The sequence below is a fragment of the Apteryx mantelli genome, chromosome 1 (assembly GCF_036417845.1).
Source record: "Apteryx mantelli isolate bAptMan1 chromosome 1, bAptMan1.hap1, whole genome shotgun sequence".
Lineage (NCBI taxonomy): Eukaryota > Metazoa > Chordata > Aves > Apterygiformes > Apterygidae > Apteryx > Apteryx mantelli.
This window is the reverse complement of record NC_089978.1, coordinates 22,413,314-22,438,432: the sequence shown is the minus strand read 5'-3', so window position 1 is coordinate 22,438,432 and position 25,119 is coordinate 22,413,314. Positions and strand designations below refer to the sequence as shown.

The following is a 25,119-nucleotide window of genomic DNA, read 5'->3' as shown; positions in this document are numbered from 1 at the left end:
ACAGGGCAGCAGAGACAAGAAATGTAAAGTGGTGTTAAGCAGAATTTAGAGAGGACTGTATGAAAAATAATATGCATGGCTCAGAGCTAGAGCTTGCATTTAGTGATGCAGGGCTTTAGCTATTCACTTTGCTGGTATTGAAGGAGGCTTGAACATGTTTTCTACACTTTATTCAGAGGTTATATTAATCATATGTTTCAAAGTTTCTTTAACTTGCTTATAATCAAAGGATTTTTTTCTCCATCAGCTTTTTTATTGTTGTCTTTGACATGTCAGAACAAGATCACCCAGGGCTAGAGATAGTCACTGGGGTGGGTGTGTTGGCGTTCTACCAGCAGCACTGTAAAAGCCACACTCAGCTGCCTGGTCGGTGGGTGCTAACCCCACCCCTGGATTAAACTGATCACCAGATGTGAGATCAGGAAAGAGTTGCTCCCCAGATCAGACTGGGTGGCTGGCTGAAGGCTTTTGGCTTCCCTTGTACTGTAGCAAATGCCATAGCTCACTTCATAGGGTCATCCTGACACTTTCATCTGACAAACTCTCTGAGAGTAGAGGGCACAGGGTACCAGCAATACCCCTGATTGCTCCTGCTGCCTGGTATGCTATAGTTTCTGTACCCAAACACCTTTGAGCATCTCTTTCTTAGGCACTTAACCACCCCTATGTGCTCTCTGAGGAGTGTCGATAGCACAGAGCTATTTAGCTCAAGGATGAAAATTTCATTTGGTGGCAGGCCCCTGAGGGTCAGATATGTCTGTACTTGACCAAGCAACATCCAAATCCCTTCATAAAGCTGGGTCTCAGAGCTGCAGTTCCTCGTCCATGAAATGTAGGACTTGCTCTCTCACAGGGCAACAGTGAAAATTTACTGAAGCACAGTTATATCCTCAGATAGGAGCAATGTAAATACTGCCAATAGAAGTTTTCATAGTTAAAAATAATCTCCCAAAAACTAAAAAGGAGAAATTTCTCATGCTATAGGAGCAATGTAAATACTGCTGATAGAAATTTGCATATTTAAAGATAGTCTCCCAAAAACTAAAAAGGAGAAATTTCTCATGCTATAATCTTCCATTATAATGGAGGGAAAGTATCAGAAATGCTCAACACAGAACTGTTGCAATGAGAGTCACTCTAGAGAGTCTTATTACAGATTTCTTGTTAGGAGATTTTTACAGCGGAGGGACAGTGATTGACTAGAGCATAAGGCCAAATAAAAATGAAGATCAGACACTGTTCTTGGAAGACTTAGTGCACTATAATAATATACTCTCTCTACCAAACAAAGCAAAGAAGGTCTCCCCTTCCCCTCTTCAAATAATAATAACTGCCCTACTTAGATTGCAAAACCCAGCTTCACACAGCCTAATGAAAAACTAAGCAGCTCAGTCCAGAGCCCTTACAGAAAATGCTCTTTCTTATCCTGAATTCTTCTGCATTCAGCTTCAGCCTCGTCAGGTCTCCACACAGGTGAGGGAATGCAAGGCAGTAAGTCATTGCTGGTGTCCCCAGCTTGGACTCATGAGATGAAACCTTTCCACCTTTACAGTATCAGATGCAAAGCTTGTCTGAATGTGTTCCTTTGCATCCTGAGAGAAAGAAACTGCTGTTCAGGTAATGAGGTTGATAGAGTTTAAGTCTACCATTTTGGTGCCAGCAGCATTTTAAAAGCTGCTTCTCAGTTCTTAACTGACTCTGTAGATATCTAAGTTTCTGCTTCTCAGCATTTATGAGATACCCTATCACCATCCCATAGATGGTGAGTTGCTGTCATTCTAGTGTAGCTATACTAAATTTAGAGTGAAAAATGCATCTCTCCATTGCAACCTATCTTCTGGTTGCATTCAGGGCATGTCTGAGATGTGGAGTCTGCTATCTGGAAAGCTGTGGGGATAGATCCCAGGGCAACAGAAGAAACGTAGGGCATAGAGGAAAATGTAGCAGGCATCTCATTTTATGATATGCAGGATCTGATGGATAAGCCAGAATGGTGGGGGTGAATCTACTGTAATTGCTTCTGCGGATATGTTTTAGGAGCACTATTGATTTCCTGGCTGCTTTTAAGCGCCAGGCCAGAATATAATCTATTTTTATGGTTCTTGTCTTTCAATGATCTGTCCAAGAGTCTGAATGTACATTTAATAAGAATGAACTCTGAGCCATTACAGATGGCCCTGGAAGGGAAGGTTCATCTGCAAGGGCCCTGACTTTGCTTCAGTAACCAAATATACTCTGATGGAAACAGTATAAGGAAGTGCATTCAGAAAAGCTTCAGAAATCTATAGTAAGAAGAGAAGATTTGTAAGTAAATATTCCTTTTGTTTTTTTCTTCTTTTTTTTTCAGTTTTGATAGGAAGAAACACCTTTGATTTCTGTAACTGCAGCACTGAGGTGATCATGGAGGAAGGATATCAGACTGAACAGTGGATTGGGGCCTTTGGGTTGGGGTAGTGAGGAGTCAGATGTGGAGGAGAAAGTTGGAAGGAGTTAAAAAGGAGGAGAAAGCTGGAGAGAGAAAGTTGCTGGGAGCTGGATAAATCCAGCCCACAGTGGATTTACAGACCTGAAAGTTTCATGCATTGATGAAGATGCTTAAGAAGCCTGAAGCACTTCTGTGTCGTTCACTCCTGGGCTTCTGGCTGCAGATTGCAGGGACGTGCTTGGTTTGCCCTGGCCTTGTCCGTAGGGCCACTGGCACAGCAGGGCCTTTGGGTGGGATGTTACTGCACATGGACCTTAGCATTTCTGAGGGCTCCTTCTGGCTGTGGGAATGCTGCACACCCTTTCCTCCAAGGGCAAGCTGCATTTCGCTGGACTTATAGTTCGAAACAAAGGTATAATGGCATGTAGATTATAAAGAAAATATCAAAGCAAAGATGCTCTGCTTCCTCCCTGTCCTGATGGTCTGTTGTGGTCACAGCATTGGAAAACGCTCACAGAGGTAAAAGTGGTATAAGAAATAATGAAGAGCAGAGTCTCTCTTACAGAAATGCTGAGGCCAATATTCAGTAGGCTTAGTTGTATACTGAGAGGCATAAACAAAAGTTAACTGGGAGGCATGTGAAATAGTCGAAAAGATCTTCAGATATATTCATCCAGTGAGGTTTCACAAGAGAGCTGTATTCATGCAAAAATTTTAAATAGAAGAATCCTATTTTTCATTCTGTGGTGCCACTCAGTAGTAATATGTCAGTGGAAGTTCTGTTTTACAGCACAGTAAAGCAGTGGGTTAGCGATCAGACAAAAGTATCTTTGCATTGTCTGGATGGTTCTGAAGCATGTAACTGAAGTATCCTGTAAAGTACCTATCTATGCATAACTAGAGCAACACAAGCAAAGCTGTAATATGGCATTTGACATGCAAAGGTGAAGAATATTTCACAGTTTAATCTTCAAAGCCTTGTACGAGAGCAGGAGACAGCAAATAGTGCAATAGCGCTCTCTGGTGGAAGCAGAATAAAATCTGATTCATCAGCTGAAACAAAATCAGTGATTAAGTCATATGTTTTCAGTTAAAGATGATAAGAACAAGAATGTAAGCTACCAGAAATTGTATACGATGCAGTACTGTCGAACATACTGGGCTGCAGATGATAAGGAAAGCTGCAAGACTGTTTCAGTAAGAGGGAACAGAGGTCACGGACAGCCTAGAACCAGCATGTGTGCTCCTGAAGGTCTGGTCTGGGACAGGAGAACAGGGGCAGGGCAGCGGAAGAGCGTGTATCACAGATGATAATTTAAAGTTTGGGCCTGTGTTTGATACGATATTCAAAGGATATTTTTTCCGAGACAAGACATCAAAGACCTGGTCATACCAGCACATTTGGAAGCTGCTTGGTACAAAATTATGCTGAGACATAAATATTCTTGTATTTGTAATTTCCAATTTCTCTTTTACTACTATGTAAATGAAAGGCAGAACTAGCAGCTTCTCTGATTCACTTATTGATAGGTACCACATGACCTGGTCATATATAGGCTTTTCTGCTGTTGTTATTGTATCAACAAGCATTCATAATTTTCATCAAAAAGTAGAAAGGTGTTAGTCAAAGGCAGTGTAAACTCTTTTTATGCTGACTCATTCATTGGGACATTCACCTCTCAAGTTTTGATTAAAAAGTATGACTTTGGCTTTATCAGTAGGAAATATTCCATTAATGGATGGGCTAAATATACAAAGAAATCTATATTAAATTATATATATATACACACACATATGTAAGTTGCTAGAATTTATTTTAGAATATTTCATAGCATTAGTGCCTGCAGGCAGCAAATGAAATCAAGACTTCATTTATGTTCAGCTCTCAAATAAAAAGATATTTTCTGTGCCAAAGGGCTTAACTACTAAGTAGACAAGAGAAAAGGAGAATAGGCATAAAGTAGTATTATCCCCTTTGACAGAGTTGAAATTTATGTATAAAGAGCCCAAGTCAGCAAAGCACATAAGCATATGCTTAATTCTATTCATATTCAACAGAAAGTGTTTTTATGTATTTTGCTGAAAAGAAACAGAATTAAGTACATTCCTATGGTCTTTCTTGGATAAGGGTTATTTGACTTGTTTACTCTCAAAAAGGATGTCTTAGGAAGAAATAAGAATTTGCCTTGGAGCAGCCTGTTCTAGATCTAATGTCCTAAAACCCTTTATTTGGAAGTTTTAGTCTCCCAAGGCAACCTACGCAGCCTATGCAGAGTAAGCAACCGGATTTACCTACAGAGAAAAGTACTGTTTTACATTGTCCCACCGCAATATGTAGGCTGCGAGCATGTCAGGTAAAAGGTAGGGGAGGTGTTTAGGAGGAGGAGGTATCACAAAACTTCAGCTGATGATTCCTCTGCCAAAAAGCCATTGTTTGGGTCAATATTTGCCCAACAAGTTAAAGTTGGCTGAGCATTAACTTGAAATAAATGTGTGTCTCAGTGATATCTGCCAATATTTAACAGGGAACACCTACAAATATTTCTCCACTGACCTTTCACTAACTCTGCTTCAGAGACCTGTGTCTCTGAACATGGCAGGGCCAGGGCAATGGGGATTTGTGAATGTATTCTTCACTTTTTGGAGTCAAGCAAGAAGACAAGCCAACAAAAAGCGAAAAAGCTAGCCCCATGTTCCAGAGTATTCTGATAGCCCAGAGGACAGTTGGTGGTACAGCAGCACACACGCGTATTTAGAGGGCAAAGAGGAGCTTAGCAATTCTCATTATGGCTGGAATAATTTAGCTCTGGATTAAACTTTTTTAACTATGTTTGCTTTTATGACCACTAAAGCTAAAGCATCTTTGTGGAGGCTAGTAGCATTTGAGTGTGAACTTTCAGAGGAAGGAAATCCTTTTACAGCAGGGAAATCATTCTGAACTTCCTTTTGACTTTGGGGCGTAATTCTAACTGGGGATCTGGAGAAATTTCCTCATGCTTACGGCCAGATGAATTTTATTGTTGGTACGTTTGGCTGAACTGGTGGCTTGCAGCACCGTGGGAATGCGCAGGCACCGTGGGGCTGAACATCAGGACCAGTCACCAGAAGTCACCAGAAGTGAGGATTAGTTAACATTTGTGTGAAAAACAAATCACTGTGTATACGCTTAACATCATTATTCGTGTTCATCTGAAGGAATTTAGAAACAAGACATTTCAATTTATGCATTTACGAATGAACAAGTTGTTTCAAACTGCTTAACTGGTGGACCTGAAAGAATTGCCTCCTCAGGGCCCATCTGTTACTCCTGATAGGTATCAAGCAGCTTTCTATAAACCTATACAGTGACCCAATTTCTAATGTATGTATTTCCAAATCTTTTCAAGGACATCATTTTCTGTGTATGAATTGAGGTACAGGTATTTGTTTACCCTTCAGTGTTTTTGCAAATAACACTTTTTTTTTTCCCCCCTAAATGAACTTGCCTTCCAGGCAGATGCATAAAATCCCATTGCAAGGATCATTCCTGTACTGTAAATATGAACCTCTAATGGAAATGGTCTAATTTTTTACTGACTTAATTCTGTAAATGAAGAGGAAAGTATTTAAGGAATGCCCTTTAGAAAATGAATGCATTCTCTTCTGCAAGTCATTCGCAGAAAAATAATTAACCCCCCCCCCGACAATTTATAATCAGGTTTAGTTTTTCTCTGTATTACCACATGGTGGCCACAGAAGCACAGCAATGTGGATTGCTGTTACAGTAGCGCTGGCAAACCTTGGTAATTTCAGTACCGGTTTTCTATTCAGCTCACATGAAGAGATTTCTACTCTAAGGCCTTCTTTGTAAATGCTCAGCTTCCACAAATTCAGTAAAATCTTCTAAAAACTCAGGCAATATAATTTCACAAATTATTCGGCTTGATTATTGGACACACATACAATGGCTTTATATTGAAAAATCGTTGTAATCAAAACACTAAAAGTATGAGCATAAATGGATGAGAATTGGGAAAAATCTTGTATAAATCCTCAAATTCCATTTTTCAACTTCTTTTGAAAAGTGAGGGAATTTGTTGTAAAGAACTGTGTTGTTTTAACTTTGAACAGTGAACATGCCACATTATGTATGAATCAGAAAGCTGTTGGAGGATCTTCTAATAGCTGTGACTGCAATGCCACTGGCCTCTGTCATCTGCTGTGAGAGGAGTCCCCGGTCTCAGTGGGACTGCAGGGGAGGAAAGGTGACTTACCAGTAGTCCCCAGGCAGAGGTGCTTTTGCCAGGGAGCCTGGCCAAAAACTGGGTGGAGACATGGGGTAAGTGAACCACGTCTCACAAGATACTGTGGTAACACCTCCAAAACAAAATATTATGCTTCTTGACCAAAACCCAGAATCTCTTCAATTTTAAGTCAATTCCTTTTCAGGTCTAAGAATTGAAATTTTCCATGGAAAGCAGATACTTTTCACAAAATACTTTCTGACTTAGTTTTTTCATTGTAAATCAATCATGAAGGTGATTTTAGAACTCCCACTCATAAAGTGTGGAGAATGATCTCAAATGAATTTGGGAAATTTGGGGTCTAAAAGCAACATTATTTGAACTGATCCAACACCCCGCAACACCACATGTGATAAGCACCATCAGGAAGAAGAGCTTTCTGAAAGGCTGACAGCATCTCCTAATGTGTGCACCATGGTGGAATAGATCCAACTGTTACAGGCTGCCTCTTGCAGAGTCCCAAAGCAGGCCCTAGCCAAACCAGTGCCCACCCTGGATTAAGCTGGGCAAATGGCACGCAGATTTGGCAAGCCCAGGCTTCCCCACAGCAAAGTCGCACTCTACTGATGCAAGCTCACTGCATGGCACCTTTGCGCAAGCCCACCAGCAGAGCCCTTCCCACTGGCATTTTGTGCTACAGTTCTTCCCAGGTGATTGCATCTTTTGCAAAAAAATGCAACTTGTCTATCAGTCCTGACATGGTACAGTTTCCTTCCTCATTACAAAGAGGACAAATTCCACACTAAGTTAAAGTAGAATCTGGGTTTGAGCCTAGGTTCCAAGCTGGGTGAGCTAGTCCAAAATTCCAGTGCCTGGAGAACGAAGCAGTAGGGATACACTATTTTCTGTGAATATATTTCTTCTGTGTAGAGGCCCAGATCTAAAAAAATTGCTGGCAGCTCCCCAGGGAAAAGAGAATCATCCACAGAATGAATTCTTTAAAGGACATAGTTATTCAGCTAGGGTAGAGAGGACAGGCAGGTTGCAACCATGCTCTGTGTGGGCACCGTATGGACCATATCTACCATGTGGCAGAGTCAAATTCACTGGCCAAGTTTCTAATGCCAGAGAACATCACTAAGGGACTATTACCCTCCCACACCCTCTCCCCAGGATTTCTGCAGCAGGGTTTAAAACAGTGGGATTTAGAAAAGTAAGAAGTTCAACTTCATTACTACAAATGTCTTTGCAGGAATGAGAGTTATCTCTGAAAACTGTGATTGCATCTTGCATATTCCTGAGAAAATGGTTTTACTGAGAAGAGATGCATTTTAAGGAAATACCATTATTGTTTCAGGTTGCCCCTTTGTGTTTTCTGCAAATCTTCAAAGTGAGTTTGACTGTAATTCATCTGGGCTGTGGGCAGAAGGAGACATTCCTCCCAAGAGAGGGACAAACTACATGTGTGTTTGGTCCAAGAGAAAACAGCTTTAATCATGCTCTGAGAGTAATAGGCATTGTACTGTGACTAAATTTACTGTGCTTTCTGGCAGACTCTTTCCGCAGGGAGAAGTGGTGCATCTCAAGCTCTAATCTTCGTTTTGTCTGTATCTTTTCACTCTTTCTATCCTATCTTGATACCAAGGGCCTGATCTTCACAAAATAGGGCCCAAAGTCAGTATCTACTTTTGCAAGCTCAAGTGCCTTCCACATGTACGTCTAAGTGCACATCAGAAGTGAATCATAAAGTGATCCAGCCACATGGCTATGCAAAGTCCCTATTTGCTTTTTGCACATTAGAGATTTTAAACCACTGTAGTTATGCTTTTGAGAAAAAGATACTGGCTGATTGATTCAGAGATACATTTTATCCTCATCTTATTGACACATGCAACTGAAATACCGTCAAAGTACAAGCACACTGCTGACCCTACAGTTAAATTGAAGTCCCAGGCTCAGCTTTTATATGGATTTAATTGGCAAAGCTGCAATCTTTTCAGATCTTTTTGGATTTAGTCATTCTCTTTGACCAAAATCAAGAGAATTAAGGCCAAATTCAAGCATTAAATAACACCATAAGGCCCCCATTGTCCTCATGAAATGGACAAACATCACATGTTTTGCCTCAGTTTGATTTACGCTATCAGCATTTGGAAGCTTAGTCATTGTTTAGCTGAACCTGCCAAATGTTTTCTATTTAATTAGACAACGCAACCACAAATTGTCCTGGGAAAAGATTCCGTGTGTATTTATTTATTTGTTTAATTAAATTTATGAGATATCATTACAAGATAACTAGACAGAATTCTCATAAAAAATTCCCAAAATAGAAGTGTTCATAAGCGATGTAAGAAAAAAGTAGTTGTATTTTCTTTAAATTTATCTGAGAACAAGAAAGAAGGCAGAGCAGAAAGTGGACTGAGGATTTTTTTAGTTTAACCATAGTAAATACAAAAATCTACAGAAGAATTGGGAGACAAAGGGAAAGATAACACTGTATTAAAGTTGTGTGTCATTTTATGCCATGTAGAGCAGATGAGGGACACGTGGCACTTCCATTCAGCCTCCCTTTTTTCCTTCTTTCCTTCCACCCTTCTCACTCTGTCACAGTGAATCTGTCTTGTCAATCTGAAGTTTGGCCTTACCTAGTCTGAAGAGAAGGTGTCTCATTGTCACAAGATATAGCTAGGGCAGATTCTTTCAAACATAGATTATATTTTTATAAATAAAAGTATCATCTCAAATTGTATTATCTAGAGTTATAAGTATAATCCTTTAGGGCACAAACTGATCACCACCAGGCTTGTCAAAGGAATGTCTTCAGGCCAAGTATTATTACCAGTGATGAGTGATAAGTTATGTTATTTTCCATACAGAAGTACTAACTTGCAGTCAGCATGGTCTTTTAATTTATTAGAACAACAAGGCAAGGAATAAAAAAACTGTAATGTCTTTCCAAGAAAGACAGCGAGCAGCCTCATGTACACAATGCATCCATACAGTGTGTACAATACATCAGGCACAGCGGTGGAGTCACTTTTCAGCCAGCAGACGGTTTTCAGATTTAAAGGAACATTATAAAGAAACCATAAATTCATCACTAAATAAACCAGACCCACTGATCTGAGAAATGAACTCTTTTCTCCTACTAAAATGTGCCCTTCATATGCTCTAGCTCATACCCTCTGAAGGTTTGGGGGGGTATCTCCCTTGGCTTTCCATCTATTTTTGTGGAGAGCAAAAGCAGCTTGACCCGTGTAATTCCTCCTCTCACATTTTGTTTTTGACGGGTCTCTGGGGCTTTGGGGTGTGTAGGTCCACTCCTGACCATCATGTCATCTCTCGTCAGGCAAAATGCCATCTCAGGGGGCTGAGAGTGGCTGTCTCCCTTCACTGACACAGCAAGAGGAAAACAGGCTAATTGACAGCCAAGAGGCTGCTGAAAGCCCCAACCAGCTCTGGGGCGCTTTGGTAACAAAAGAAAAAATATCCTCAAAGCGAGGAAAAAGTGAGTGGGAGCTCACTACAGTACAGTGTAGCATGGATAATGTCGCAGCAGGAGGACATCACCGTGGGGAGGGCAGCGGAGAAACCCAGCAGGCAGACCTCCACTGTCGGAAAGGCATGTTCACGGAGGTGGTGGTGGTGGGGAGATGTTGTGTCACACATTTGCAATGTTTCTGAGACAACTACCTCTAGTCATTCAGGGTGACAACCCACCTAGAGAAGGTCTGCCACAGTATGGCAATGCCAATGGGTGCACGTCAGCCCTGTAGAGGTGCTCCCCATGCCGGCAGGCAACCAGTGGCAGTGCACATGGGCCTTTCTGCCAGCACCAACCACAGGGACAAAGTCCCCTGCCTGGTGAGCTGCTGGGGGAGGGCCGACCAGGCCCCCAAAATGCACACACCAGCATTTAGCCTTCTGCAATTCCTCTTCCACATGCAGGATTTCCTGAAAAAGGGTGCATCATTCCAAGTGGTTTTAACCAGGTTTCACATCTTTCATCATTATTTTAATTTTAAAATGTTCTGGAGAGCTAATTACTTTTAATTCTGCTCAAAAAAAAAAGTGTGGTAAAATAACATTTTTAACTCTAGCAATTTAAATTGGGAACTCTTATAAAATTGCCAAGTCATTTGAATTCCAGCCCAGAAAGAGATATTTCCTTTTATGATTCTCACTCCCTTCTTCATGTAATATTTAACCCATGAAGCTATAAAGGTTATACAGGCTGCATACTTTGCAAGGTTTATTCCTCCTCCCAGTGTTATAGCACACAAATAAGTGACTGAATAAGTAAAGCTGAATAAACGAACTCAGAGAAACACAAACCAAAGTGAGGTATTGCTTATTCTTAATCCTGCCTCATTTGGAGCACTTCTTTGTGAGACTCCCGAAGTAGCTGGAGATCCCTTCAGAGAAAAGCTAGTTATAAAAAACTTATCCTCAGCGCTCATGTGATCAGGTAACGTACTCGATTCACACACACAGGTAATCCACAGGGCTGCACTCTAGACAGTTAAGTGGCTTTAACGTAAACTCCTATCGCAGAGGGCTGGAAAGCAGATAAAAGCTTCATTTGTCTTCTGAGCACTTGCTGAAAATCTACCCATTATACAGTGCAGACCTGTATGAAGGCTCCTGGTGCCTTTTTGATGTGGGGGGCGGCACTCTCTGTGCAGAGTCAATGACCAGCTTTTTTCTTCCGCGGGGCCAGGAGCGGGTGTTTGGGGGCCGTGGCGGAGCGCGGTGCTGAGCCTGGCCCGCTCGGCACGGCGGGATCAAAACGGGGTCGATGCTTTGTTCTGTCGCATGGTGTCAGCAAGCGGTAGCAGCCAGCCTGCCCACCGCCAGGCATGTCAAGGGGAGGACAGGTCCTCCGGTTCACAGATAGAGCAACAAAGGTTTGCTTATGGCTCGCTCACCTCCCGTGAAAAATACTTTTTTTGTGTGAGGATATTTATCATCCGCTCATGTCATCATTTCTGGGTTTATGGTGACAGTTGCGGCATGGACAGCATACAGAGGCTTTTATCTGTGAATGTTAACATTTCTTTGAAGACTAAGCATGAAATACATTACAAGAAGTTTACTGATAGAGGAGCTGGAATGACTTCATAAGAGGAGAGGATCACAGAAACAGACACATAACTGTTTGTGGGCTATGTTTAGAAAATAAAGCTATGTTCAAAAGCACAAAACTAAACAAATTTTGTGTTTGCTTCAGAGGTCTGAGGCTGGGACCCAATTCACTTCTCTGAAGTCAGCAGGAGTCTTCCCATTGACCTCAATGGGCATTTCATCCAGCTTCTGCTTGCTCTTAAGTTTATCGTAATTAAACTGCTTTCCTCCTTTACTGATGATAAAGATATGTTTCGATACAGCTGACATACACTACACTTTTTTTGCACCCCTAGCTCTGAGTTTCTAAAAGGACTACAGCCCCCCAAAGGTAGTGCCTTGGAAGAAGGGACAGCAGTCCTTCCTCCCGGACGCCTACAGCGTCAAGTGTTGGGCTAGAGTCAACCTGTGTAACCCTGCTGCCACCCACAAGTTTTTTATGCTTCTCACGCTTTCATAGCTCAGGAAAAGGTTTGTTTCAAAACTCTAATTTTTCCAAATCTTGTCAATATTTTCTGGTTTCGTTGCATGCCAGCTGTTGTAGGATTAAATAAGTAAAATATCTGACTGACAGAAAATACCAGCCTTGAATGCACAGTTTTGGATGTATCTTTTAAGTGGCATGCCACAAATCAATTTGAATTTAGCTAATGGGCCATGATATCTAAGAAAGCCAAATCTGGCAATGTGATATCTACTAATGTCTAAAAGCAGATTATGGTTGCTCATGAAGAACACTGAAGGTATGTTCACTAAAATCCAAGTTATGGAAAATCCTTTATTAAAAAAAAAAAGTTTTCTTTCCACTAGGGGTACTTGTTAATTTGGGGGCAATTTGTGCTGCTGCTGCTGCTGCCATTAAAATATTGAAAATGCATTTCTGAATGAAATTAATTCATTACTTTGCAATTCTGAGCTTCTGGAAGCAAAAGCCTATGTGGGCTGTGTGCCACTGAGATATGCTACACCAACTCTTCATTTTCAGAACCCTCCATAATCTTTTGTGTTTGCTGGTAGAGGCAGCCCACCCAGCATAAAAAGGCATGCAAACGATTTTAACAGACAAGCGTTGTGTTGACCAAGGTTTCCAGTGTTAAACTATCCAGAAAGATTTAGACAATTTTTTCCCTGTGGTAAAATGCCTATGTTAGTTTAAAGGTGAAGAGAAATAAAATGTGTTATTTATAGCCTGAAATATCCTTAATATTGCACACGTGTATTTCACTTAATCATTGTTTTGATAAATAACCACACTGCTAAACACCTAATGCACAACAGGATGTGGTTTCCACTTAAATTAGCAGATGCTGTAGTTTCTGATTGTTAATGATGGACCTGTTTGCCAATAAAAACAACTGATGGATCAGCATGTGTGAGCTACTGAACCTCAGCAAAAGCCCAAACTAATGAGAGAGAGAGAAAAATGCTTCAGGTCACAGTCAGCAGATGGGAACTGGCCAGATGTCTGTCTGGGGCAGGGAAAGTGCAGCATATATTTAAATATATATCTATGTTTTTATATAGCAGCAACCACTGGAAAGTTCAAATACTTGGACTAACCAAAGTAACAGTTCTGAGGTTTACTTTTGCAGTTGGGGGACAAAAATAAATGAAAAGGGTGAATCTCTAAATCTGAATCTTCAGCTTTCAGATGGCACTGAAATGGTCATTACATGCAATTCAAAACACAAGAAGTGGACTCAGAATGCTGCAAGTCAGATGAAAGCTGCATTAGGTGATTTTGGCAACATGAGATGCCATCTGTGAGCAGTAGAAAATAAAACTGTGTTTTCATTTTCTCTTATGTTTTTATTAAGCAAGACATGCTATAAAATGTAACATGTCTAAACAACATTTTTTTGAAAATCTGTGACATATGTAAACAAACTGAGATTATTAGCTAAAAAGATGAAGTCGTGCCATTTCTAATAAAGAACCAAGTTATATAGTTACTTATCAAAAGCTAAGCTAGCTAATTTCCTAAACATGCAGGCAGTAGATACATGATTGAAAATGTCAGGATTTTTTTTAATCACATGCTACTGCAAAATTGCACATATCATACATCTCTGAATAAAATAAATAAAACCTGCTTATTTTTCACTGAAAAAACTGCACTTCTGCCCAGATTCAGCAATCTGGTCACACTGTCTCAGTGAGATTTATTCATCAGCTAAAAGATACACAGGTGCTTAAGTGTCTGACTGGACTGGGGCCTATAAGACAAAATTCATTATAAGTAGAAAAGTAATTTGTTCATGGATTGAAGCAATTTGAGCGTTTCATTTGACTTCTCTATAAATGGAATTTCCCTATATGCAGTTCACAGCAAGCATATTTTTCCACGGGGATCTGATCCAGACCTCACCAGAGTCAATGAGAATCTTTCCACTCGCTTTGGTGGGCTTTGGATCAGTCCCCAGGCACGAAGGGGGTACATCTGCTAGCCAGCACCAGACCTGTGTTTTGCTGTAAATCAGTGTGTTCTCAGCTGATGGGTACTTTGCCATTACACTGAGGGGGCCATAGCACTCAAAAAGGAAGTTGCTGTAAGGAAAGCTGTTGTGTCATGCTAATTAATGCTAACATCAGACAGAGAAAATACAGGAATTTTCCGCTGGAGAAGCCACCCTAAGCCCTCAGGACGTTTGGGTGCAGAAGGGTCTCGGCAAGGGCAAGATGCAACAGGAGACATGGAGGGGGGCAGGTGTGCTAAAGCTCTGCCTCCTGCTGTTGCACCTAGAAAAATGGACTCAGGTGTGTCATGGCAGTGGCAAGACACTACCAAGTGCCACTTGCTTGGTAGCAAATAGGGACAGTGCTAGAGGGCAATAGGAAGCAGGAAGATGGGAGATACCCCAGCTGCCAATGTCTTCTTTGGCTGGCGTGCATAACATTGGATGCAGCTAGACACATACACACCCACATTGGGGGAAAAAGATTGTCATGAGACAAATGCCCATTTCTGTGGCTTTTCTCTTGCCTTTACACCCTCTTTCCACAGACAACATCCATGTTATTCAAGAGATACATCTAGGACAGCTGTAGGACAGGAGCATGTCTGTTGTCTTTCAAAAAGGTTCAGAAAAAAACCCCGTGAACTGCATCTGTCATGGTGTGCATGCTTTGTATCACGTACGATATTGTGCCTAAAACATACACTACTCACTCACTAAAACACTGGAAGGAAAGGTAGAGGTTATTCAAGCACAAGAAAACTCCTGTTCCATAGTTTGACTGCACAACAATAGAAACCTGCACCTGCACAAGTTTCTGCCAAAACTGATCTCACACAACTGTTGATCTTGGTTAAATTCATTAGGCAGGGAGAGATGGATTTCTATACATCTTATTGTGCGTGTTTTATAGGTTATGCTCCTGGGTGGAATATAAGGTGGTTTTTGTTCAGGAGACAGTAGGAAAATCATGCTGAGACCCAGGCCTGCTTTAGAATTCAACAGATTCAGCAAAAACTTTGGCCAGGACTTATTTTGGACTTCAGTAAAACTCTATTATAGGAGTTTCCGTAAGTTTAAAGGAACTGTCTGAGAGTTTGTATATATTATAAATCCTATTCTGTACAGATTTTGCCTGCAGTAGCAAAGCAGCAACATTTTTCAACGATTCTGGCTTAAGTCATAAAGCTCTATCCTGGAGCGATGAAATTAGAAAAATATTTTACAAAACCAGAACACAGGTCACATATTTGCAATATCTTGCTTTAGCATTAGCTCTCTTTGAAAGAAGTTTTATGTCACAGCTGCACAGCACACATTGACTGGTTGCATCCAAAATATGGAAAATAAATCACAGGTTTGTCCACACATTTGATAACATAAGAAAAACCAACAGACTTTCCCTGCTGACATTTATTCCTCCTTTCTACCTACTCTGTGGGGATGTGTCTTTATATGTATACATACAGACAAACAGAAACATGCACTCTAATTTCTGTCTTTGCACTTTCCCTTGATTTACTGTTGTGCAAACAAAAGACTTGAGACCTGATTATAATCTCACTACAGTTAATCAGGCTGTTTATGTGAGTAATTAATCACTGTTGCATGTAAAGGCTTACAACCTGCCCCAAGGTACATAATTTACCATTGCCTTTCGCTTTGCATCGTTATTTGCATCAGTATAAAGGGAGCGCAAATACATATGCTGTTGTGTTCCCCATTCCCCAGAGGTATGTGACAACAATCTATAGTAGGTAAAAATGTGAAACTAAAAGAATATAGCAGCATAAGGCATTTCCACTCTGGTATTGCCCAGGATGAAATGGGATAGTGCTTTCGCCCGTGTTCTTGCGAAAAGAGTCACCATCCACAAAACTCCTCTCCCAAAGAGTGCTCTTGTTAGCAGATGTATCAAAAAGAAGGCAATTGGTAGCTCTGAAGCATGAGCTCCTCTCTCACCTATTTGGTTGTATAGCCATACACTGACAGAGATAGGGTGCGGATCAATTGGGAAGCTTTGCCTTGTTGTAGCTTAACCTGAGCTTCATCTATAGAAAAATACAACCTTTTACCCTCCAGCGCTGATGTTCTGTCACTGTAAGATGACAATTGCACTAAGACTCATGGACATGTTTCGTAAGTATGTGTGTGTAAGTGTGCATATGTTTGTGTATATGTAAGTGTAGGGTTATAGAGCTAGAAACAGCAAGATGTCACAACAGCTGATAAATAGGATACGCTGCTGAGCATACAGCTTAGAACTACCATAAGCTCATAACAAACTGTTTATATTGGAATTATTTTAATGTAAAGCAACCATCTCTGAGATGAAACATGGGTATTGTTTGAAAAATGCAATGACAGTATTCAGTACTCTATACCAAGACAGTACCTTGCCTGTATAACAGGGACTTTCAAAGCATCATTCATGCGTCCTTTCAAACTGAAATTTGGGCGGTGTGGGTCATGTAAAAAACAAGATCTGTAGTGGACCTACATTTCTTTAAAGGATGTGGCATTAATATTAGACTAAACAGAGTTATTGGGTTCTTGATTTTTGCAACATTTTAAGAAATAAATGAATATTTATTTTAAAAGAACTGTTTCATGCTAACATTTTCCAGGTAGGCTCAGGAAGAAAACAAAAAATGCAAACAGTGTGAAAATGCTTTAATCCTGATGCATTGAGTGGGTCAGCTGGCCAGAGTACCCGAAATGCCGCAGGGCTAGATGAACTTATCTTTAAAACTCAAACAGGAAAAATAGCACAGATAGTTTTGCGCATACTCTCACTGAGGACTTCTGCCTGTTTTTAATGATTCCTTCCTGAAGAACTTAAAAAAAAAGCTTTTTTAAAGGAAGAAAAAAAAAACAAAACATCTTGACCCCTTAATCCTCAGTAGGTTGCCTAGTTTTTTTATCCATATCAGAGCTATCTTCTCCTATGGCTGTCTTGCACTGAATAAAAATATCTTTCAGGATTCTGGCTCTTGAATTGAGGGTTTTTATCCAGCTACCCAAACCCTCGTTTGCTATGGCCTTTTCTAAGGCAAGCTCTGAAGTCATTTCTAAAGTGAATAATTGTACATCTAGATGATAATTTCTTTGCTACATTCTGTTATTCTTATCTAAAGATGGGATGAATAACCCTGAGGTTATGCTTATTTCTCCCTGCTTAATATAGAGAGACTTACACAATTTGCTCACACAGGATGCTTAACTTTCAGAAAACACAAGTGAGGTGAGATAAATCCTATCCCTACATGCACTGAATTGCATTGTCTGGGCTGGATCTGATGGGCCTATAAATGGCATTTGAGAAAGGCTTCAGCCCAACCTTAATGTGCTCACTGGGAAACATGAAGAGACTGGGGACAAGAGAAATTGCCTGGTGTTGTTTTGGGATCCTTCCAGATGCAAGGGAAGGACTCTCCCCTGGGTACACCTGGTCCCAGAAGAGACCAGAGGTCTGTCCACAGCCCCCTTCATCAGAGGAATCAGGGGCAGCTGGTACAAGCAATGGGCATGAATGTTTCCTCTCATTTCGTTCAGAGATGAAACTTCCACTGACCTCAGTGGCCCAGGTCGATCCATTTACAAGGAGACCATCCAGCAGTGACACCAATACTGGAGTTCTGATGAGGGTAAAGAAAATGAACATATTCTCAAATAACTTTCCATATTCTTAGCATATGGCCCATACCCTGAACCCTTATTTGGGTCAAAGAGAGTTTCTCATTCAGAATGAACACAGAAAACATGCACAGCCTGTGCCTGAGAGGGGGCATATGCCTGGAACCACTAAATATTTTAACGGGGAAAATGCACTTTAACAAAGGAGCTAACTGCATAAGCTTAGGCAAGTTTTATTGAGGGCATTAATTTACACAAGCTGTATGACTGTGTTCTCGTGAAATCTGCCATGCATAATTACTAGAGATGTTAATAAACAGTCAGCAAATCAGAACAGCTGGTTATGATGATATCCAGCTTTTTCAAGAAAACACAGACTTTAATCTCACCACCATCAATACTGCAGAACATATTCTGACCAGTGTATGTGATGGGATACCCTAAATAGATGAATATCCATTGCATTTCCTGTCCACTCCTGGATAGCGCAAAAAGGCCTAAGGTTGGCATTTTCTTTGATGTGGACCTTCCAGCATAATTGTCTTTAGTTAAAAAAAACCCAACAAACTATAAATGATACATACACAGGAATGTTTTATGTTTTCCTTTGAAGTTAGGATGAGATGTTCAGATACAGAGATTGATGCTGCTTGAGAATGTGGATAATATGTAATTGCAGTCAATTTTCACCACTTTCTGGATAAAAGTGTCCAGTCACCCTTATACTAAAAACTACATTTGTGCACACAGAAATTGCTTCTTTTTCTGCATGAGATATCATAATGTTTTCATAATTTATGTAGCTAAATGCAACTTTGCTTCCCTCCCCTTTTGCCAATTCCAGTTTGCAGTTTCAGAAGTCAGTCATCCACTGAACTGTTTGTACTCTGTCGCTATTGCAAAGGCCAGCAGACTTACTCCCTGCATTTATTGATTTATTAATTATTAATTTATCTGTTCTAAATTTTCTCCCATCCAAACACATTTCTGAAGAGCTCCCTGGGTCTATGCTTCGCATGCTAATGAAGTGTGGCTATTCAGATGCTGTTCAGGAGGTTCTGCTTGTCAATATATATTATGTGTCAGAAACCTGCTAGCTTGGAGCAGAACCAAAACTGGGGATAAAGTATTGTTATGGCTGGCTGGCAACTTGGCACCTGGAGAGGACTTAAATTTCCTCAGCAAATAAGGAGTGACATCAAATTCATGGACTAATGTTCACATAAGCATCATACAGAGCTCTCCCTGGCTGGATATATCATACAGCTTCTTTTGACAAGTTGTCCTTCCTGAGAGCTATTTTCCAAGTTCAGCTCCCAGAATCAAGAACTTTCACATCTCTTAATCCTGTCTGTGCTATATGTTAATTTCCTCTTCAGCTAAAAATAGGTCTGATGAATTGCCTGTAGAGTGTTTATTATCTCCACTAACTAATACAGAAACCTTAGCACATATAGATGTCTGTATTGCATGAGAAAAATCCCATTACAGTCTCCATAGACCAAGGAATATTTAATTATATACACAAAGCAAAACAGATCTAACAGGAAAGTTAACCTGGTGCTTGTGGCACTTATTTGGTCTGTCAGAAATGCAGGTGTGAGACTCTGATCTGATTTAGACAGCTGGGGACTGTGGTGTTGGGTCTCCCAAGTGCTAGAAGAAAGTCCTACCAGTGGGCCTTGATTGCCCTAGAGCATGCTCTCTCCGCTCACTCATGTAACCATTCAGTCTCAAGAAATTTATGTTGAGGACACCACAGGAAAGTCCCTGACTGCTCTGTCCTCCACTTGTCCCATGCCATAATCTTTCTGTGCAGTTCCCGCTGTCCTACTCATGCGTGTCACTAGCCAGCCAACCTCTCCTCTCTGAACTGTGCCATTTGCTTCAAACCTTTTACAAACCCTTATCTCACCTCCTTCCTCACACTAACATTTCCTTCAGTAGATGCTTTGTCATGGTCAAAACAGAGCTATTTTTATGGCTACCTTCAGGCTAGAGAAAAGCTCTCTTTTTCTCAGGGTAGAGGAAAGCCCCACTGGCCTTGTTTATGGCAGGCCAACCCCACTGTGGGCTTGGTCTCTCCTCTGTGAGAAACAACCCACAGGAGGTAGCTGTCAACCCCATAGCCATCCTTACAGGAACATCGAGATCCCCTTGAATAAAACCCAATCCCTAAATCTCATAGCTGACAGATTGCAGCAATTAGCTGTGAAAGTATCCAGCCTCCTTTGTAACCAACAATAGCAGCATCAAGTTTGGAGGTAACAGCAGGCTCCTTTGATAAAGGCCTCTTCCAAATGCCAGCCTGTCACTTCCCAGTGGGAGAAGGACTAAAAGCATTTCAAGGGAAGAAAAGCTTCCATGGGCAAGTTACATACCTCAGGAAGCTTATTGTATGATGCTGCTTTTATAATGTATCGTTTTATTGTTTGTGTTTATATATAAATCCTGAAAGGTAAACTTCTGCATTGTAATGTTTGACCTTAAAAATGCAATTTTCTCTTTCCGCATAGTAGCTCAGCTTGTACCTAACAATCCACTAAAAAAAGCAGCAGGAACATTTTTTCATTCGAAAAAAACTTAACATTTTTTTCCTGGTTGACAATCAGAATTCTAAGTCACTTAGAGTAAATTTGCAATAGGCCTAGGTTAAGTGACAAATATAAATGTGGACCTGTCTTTTCCCCAAACTGAGAGGTGTTTTTGCTTTTTGTCTCACTTCCATATTTATTTTCAGTACTCAGACTATGAATATACTGAAGTTGTTCTTTGATATATCATAGCATATCAAGACATTCCAGCACTAAAGATGCAATCACTTGTAAAGAGTTAATCAAAAATCACATCCTTATTTGACACAAATCTTAGTTGCAAACAAAATATGTTTCCAAATGTTGAAACATGGTACAGAGAACATCTTTTTTTCCTTCTTAAATCTCTGCTGACTGCTGAGAATTTTATCAAGAAATGATGTGAAGAATGATTAGACTGAAAAGCTTCATAGTTTCCACCCTTAAAGATGAGACAAACGGAAAAGATATAAAGGAAAGTGGCTCATTTCTTCTCCTCCCACATGCATCATGGTGACTACTGCACTCTGAAAATTTGACAGCCATGCCAAAGTACATACTATCTGAAATTTTATGTCGTCTTGGAATAGGAATAAAAGGAAACAACAAAAATTGTTGTTCAGTGTAAAGGCTATTAGAATAAATTTCACAGAAATCATTGATTTTTATTTATGCTTATTTGATGAAAAAATGTGCAGCCAGAATATCAAAGAACATAGAGGACAATGGGACAGCTCACAGAGAAACTCAGAAAGAAACACTAAAGGTAAATATTTAGTTTCAAAGCACAAATCTCAAAATGAAACACAGAACTTAGAATGAAATGGACATTTCAGAAAGAAAATAAAACCCATAATTTGATCTGCATCCACTATAGAAGACATGGACCGGATGATTTTGTGACTTTTTTTTAATTTGACAAAGTAGAATTATTCATTTAAAATATTTCAACCTTTTTCAGCCACTTCTATCACTGAGTTCTTATCTCCAGATTTGAATGCACATCCGCCTTCACTACTATATGTGTGCTTTCCTACTTCATCTCCCATGGGGCAAGCTCTACTGCACTATCTTAAAGTAAATATTAGTTAAGTTTATGAGCCTATTTATTTCATGGTAACTTGTGAATGATTAGTAAATGAAAAATCACTGCCTAGAGAGAGCAGACTATTGTTGAATGAGGTGGAAAATGTGGCCAGGAAAGTCCAGTATATTTAGAAGTCAAAATAGCAATGATCGAAAGCTAGTATTCTCTATTTTCTTGTACTTTACACAATGTTCTGTTTCTCAGACACACTCCCCCACTTTTATGCAGACACACAAACATACAACATTTTCTTGTTGAGATTTGAAGTCAAGTATGTTCTGCTTTACATTAGATATATCTGGAAGTCCTAATCTTCCCTGTCTTTTCTGGTAAGACCAGGCTACTTAAAAATACTAGCTACCTCCACTGTCTGAATTCTCTCATAAATCTTCATGGGGGTAACAGAAAATAGCTGGAGATTCTTCTTGTATCAGAATCCATATAAATAAAGTTTGTTCTAGATTTGAAAATAGAATTAGAATGTACTTTCTCAGATTATATTAAAAATGTAGATTATAATAAAAATGCAGAATTGTTTGTAAAAATGTGAAGTCACAAAAAAGCAATATGTTGCTGTGTTTCAACTTTAAAACTCTTTTTTAATAACAAAGAAGCTGATATTTTATGAGAACACAGCTAGAACAATGCTAGATAAACACTCAAATGAAAAGTATCCCTACAGAAATTTCAGCTAATTAATGAGTTAGGACTTCCTTCAGTAATTGACCCATAACTTGATTGTTGGGGTTTTTTTGCACTTTGCACTTTGGGTACACTTCATGGGATTCCCAAAATATTTTACAAATAGTATTTACTGAATGGCCACAGAGTGTTGTTTCCAAGTAAAGAGAATATAACCATTTCTGAGGCATAGACACTGAGGAACACAGCAGTCAAGACCAAATTTTACAAATGTGAGTGACTAAGGCACCTAAATCTGTCAAGAGAAAATGAGGGAGAGGGTTGCCCAAAGTCCTTACAGTTTTCTGAATGGAAACATTATCTATGCTGAAGTCAGGCCATTCTACAAGCTATGAGAGTTTTGTTTGAGTTTTTAACTAAAAAGAAAAGGAAATGTCTAGCTCACTCATTTATCCAGTAGTGTGACTTGGGACAATCCAGAGAACTTGTGTTCTGAATAAGAAATTTAATGAACCTGCCATACTTTTTCACAAGGCAGATCCATCAGCTTCCTTTGCTAAGAATGTCTCCCCTTGTGAAGGCTATGGATATCAGCTGTGTGTGACTCCTGGAAGCACAGAAGTCCATTTTCTCTACAGTGTGAGTTTCATCTCCAGGAAAAGTAAAATGACCAGGGCCAACACTGGAGCACCTGCCCTCATGTCTCTTAACATTCTTCTCCTTCTCAAATACAAGAGGGTACTTTAATTCCAAGGGTTGGTGGACTCTTGGCATAGTGGGGGGGTACTTTGTGGCACCACAGTTTCTACGTGGTCCTCCTTTTCTGTCTCTGAAGCCAGGGAGTTCTCTGGTACTAATTAGAAAAAATTATGTTCATGTATAGGAGCTCCAAGCAGACATCAGGCTCTATGGTCCTACACATGCATAAGAAGAGATTGTTCTCCACCCTGCAGAGCTAGACATCTTTTCATCTAAATCGGGTTGTGGTGCTCTCGCGGGCCATGAGTGATAGTCTTTCAAAGTCCATTTTGACTTCATATGAGCCTTTGCCATAGTTTCACTCTTTGGGACTCCTCCAATGAGGTGTTGCCTGCTTAAGAAATTGAGCAGACTGAGATAATTTTAAATTATCCTCTGTCTAGCAAGTGAACTGTAAATTACTACTTTGCCATGTGGTGGAGCTGGTAGACAGCAGTTCTGAAACCTTCATTGTTTTCGCTGTGAAGGTTGTTGCTATGTTTGGGATCTTTCTTTTTTAACAGTTTTCACAACTATGTTTAGTCTGGTAAACTACCTATAAAACTTAATCTTTGCTTTTGTATTTATACCATAAAGGTTCAACACTGAGGAAAACTTCAAGGCTTGATTTTTAGAGTGAGAACTGCCAAGTCTGACTGCAATCTTTCCACACCAATGCTTAACGACAACTCATCTATTATTCCATGAAGAGCAAGGCTTCTGAAGGGATCTGTAGATCTCATTGTTCAATTTCTAGACACCAGAAGAACATCTAGATGACTGCAGAGAATGATCATCTAGAGTAACGCAGACAGTGTAAATAAGGTTGGAAATGCATTCCAGAAATAAAATATTGTACAATCTGCTGTGTTTCAGCAAAGTTCCTCATTTTCAGCACATGAGAAAGTTTCACTGATATCAGGTGGATCTATTGAATGTTGTATGCTTAAAATAACAAGTATTTAAGTACTGTACTGGCCTGGAGAAAAATCCTGGGTTTCTTAAGCTCTGCTCTGCTTTCCAAGTCTTAGGCCCAGGTGCACAGAGCGTTTTAGGCACCCAACTCACCCTGGGTTTCAACACAGCTTTTGAAAATCCTTATAGGATTCTGTCTGCAACTTCTCATATGAGTCTTTCCAAATCTGGTTCTAAATGAATAAGAAGTACCTCAGACAGAACAAGGTCCTGTGATTAAAATAGCACTGTATAATTCAGAATTACTAATTATATTCCCTGCATTTCCATTAACCATCTGTGTTGCCTAAAGCAAGTGGTGTAAATCCACTATGCCTCAGTTTACTCCTCTGTAACGCTGGCATAATATTTGCCTCTATTATAGCACTGCATGTGTAAAAATTCATTTGAAATCCTCAGATAGAAAGTGCTTTGAAAGCATACAGTAATATGGTCATTATTACTCTCAGTCTACACCTCATGCTATTTTCTATATTATTTATTATTTTACCCTGCTCTTGCCTCTCAATACAGTAGTCAACTGTTTCATTCCTGAGACATTACATTTTAGAGCATTTCATAGAGGTGTTGGTGACATATGGTCAAATTCCAGTATGACCAGTTTGCCAACTGAAATTCCCCCCAAAAGTAGATTAGGTATTTTTCACTTCCTCTAACGTGTTCAGCAAGGCTATCCACTATGAAATACCTTTTGCATTTCATTCCTGTGTAGCTGTGCAGTAGTGAACCAAGTTTATGTTTCTGACTGTTTTGACTACAAAGTAGTTTGAATTATTTGGGGAAATGCAAGACAAAATTAATAATGCTGACACTGTGTATAAAATACCAGTGTTTGAAACCACATTTGTGAATAACTGTTTTATTTCAGATTTCTCATGGGCTGGTTCTTTCTTACACATTAGAAGAAGACTTATATCCTGTCCAATTTCATGTGTACATTTTAAATTATGGAAAGAAACAGAAATTCACCTATTTCTTATTTTTTCCTGCATTCCCATAAGTTGAAAATAGCCCCATTTGTTATAAAAAAGACATTATACATAGTTTGTAATGTGGATTGACTCAAACAATGAGAATCTGTTGGATACTGGATTTGTTTGTGCTATTACAGAATGCTCTTTCAATGCTTATTAAGACGAGTACACACAGCTATGTTAACTTTTAATGGGTCATTTAAATTTTTGTGTCTGGAGAAGAACAGGGCACTTAAATTAAAAAATCCCCAGACAAAACTATACCA

At 39.9% G+C, this 25,119-nt stretch overlaps 1 long non-coding RNA gene across 1 annotated transcript; it reads left to right on the top strand.

The window, feature by feature from the left end:
• The first annotated feature begins 10,982 nt into the window (after positions 1 to 10,982).
• LOC106500461 (uncharacterized) lies at positions 10,983 to 23,765 on the top strand. Its single transcript, XR_001295414.1, has 2 exons — positions 10,983 to 11,116; positions 23,502 to 23,765. It is a non-coding gene; the product is annotated as an uncharacterized lncRNA (long non-coding RNA).
• Positions 23,766 to 25,119: the final 1,354 nt, after the last annotated feature.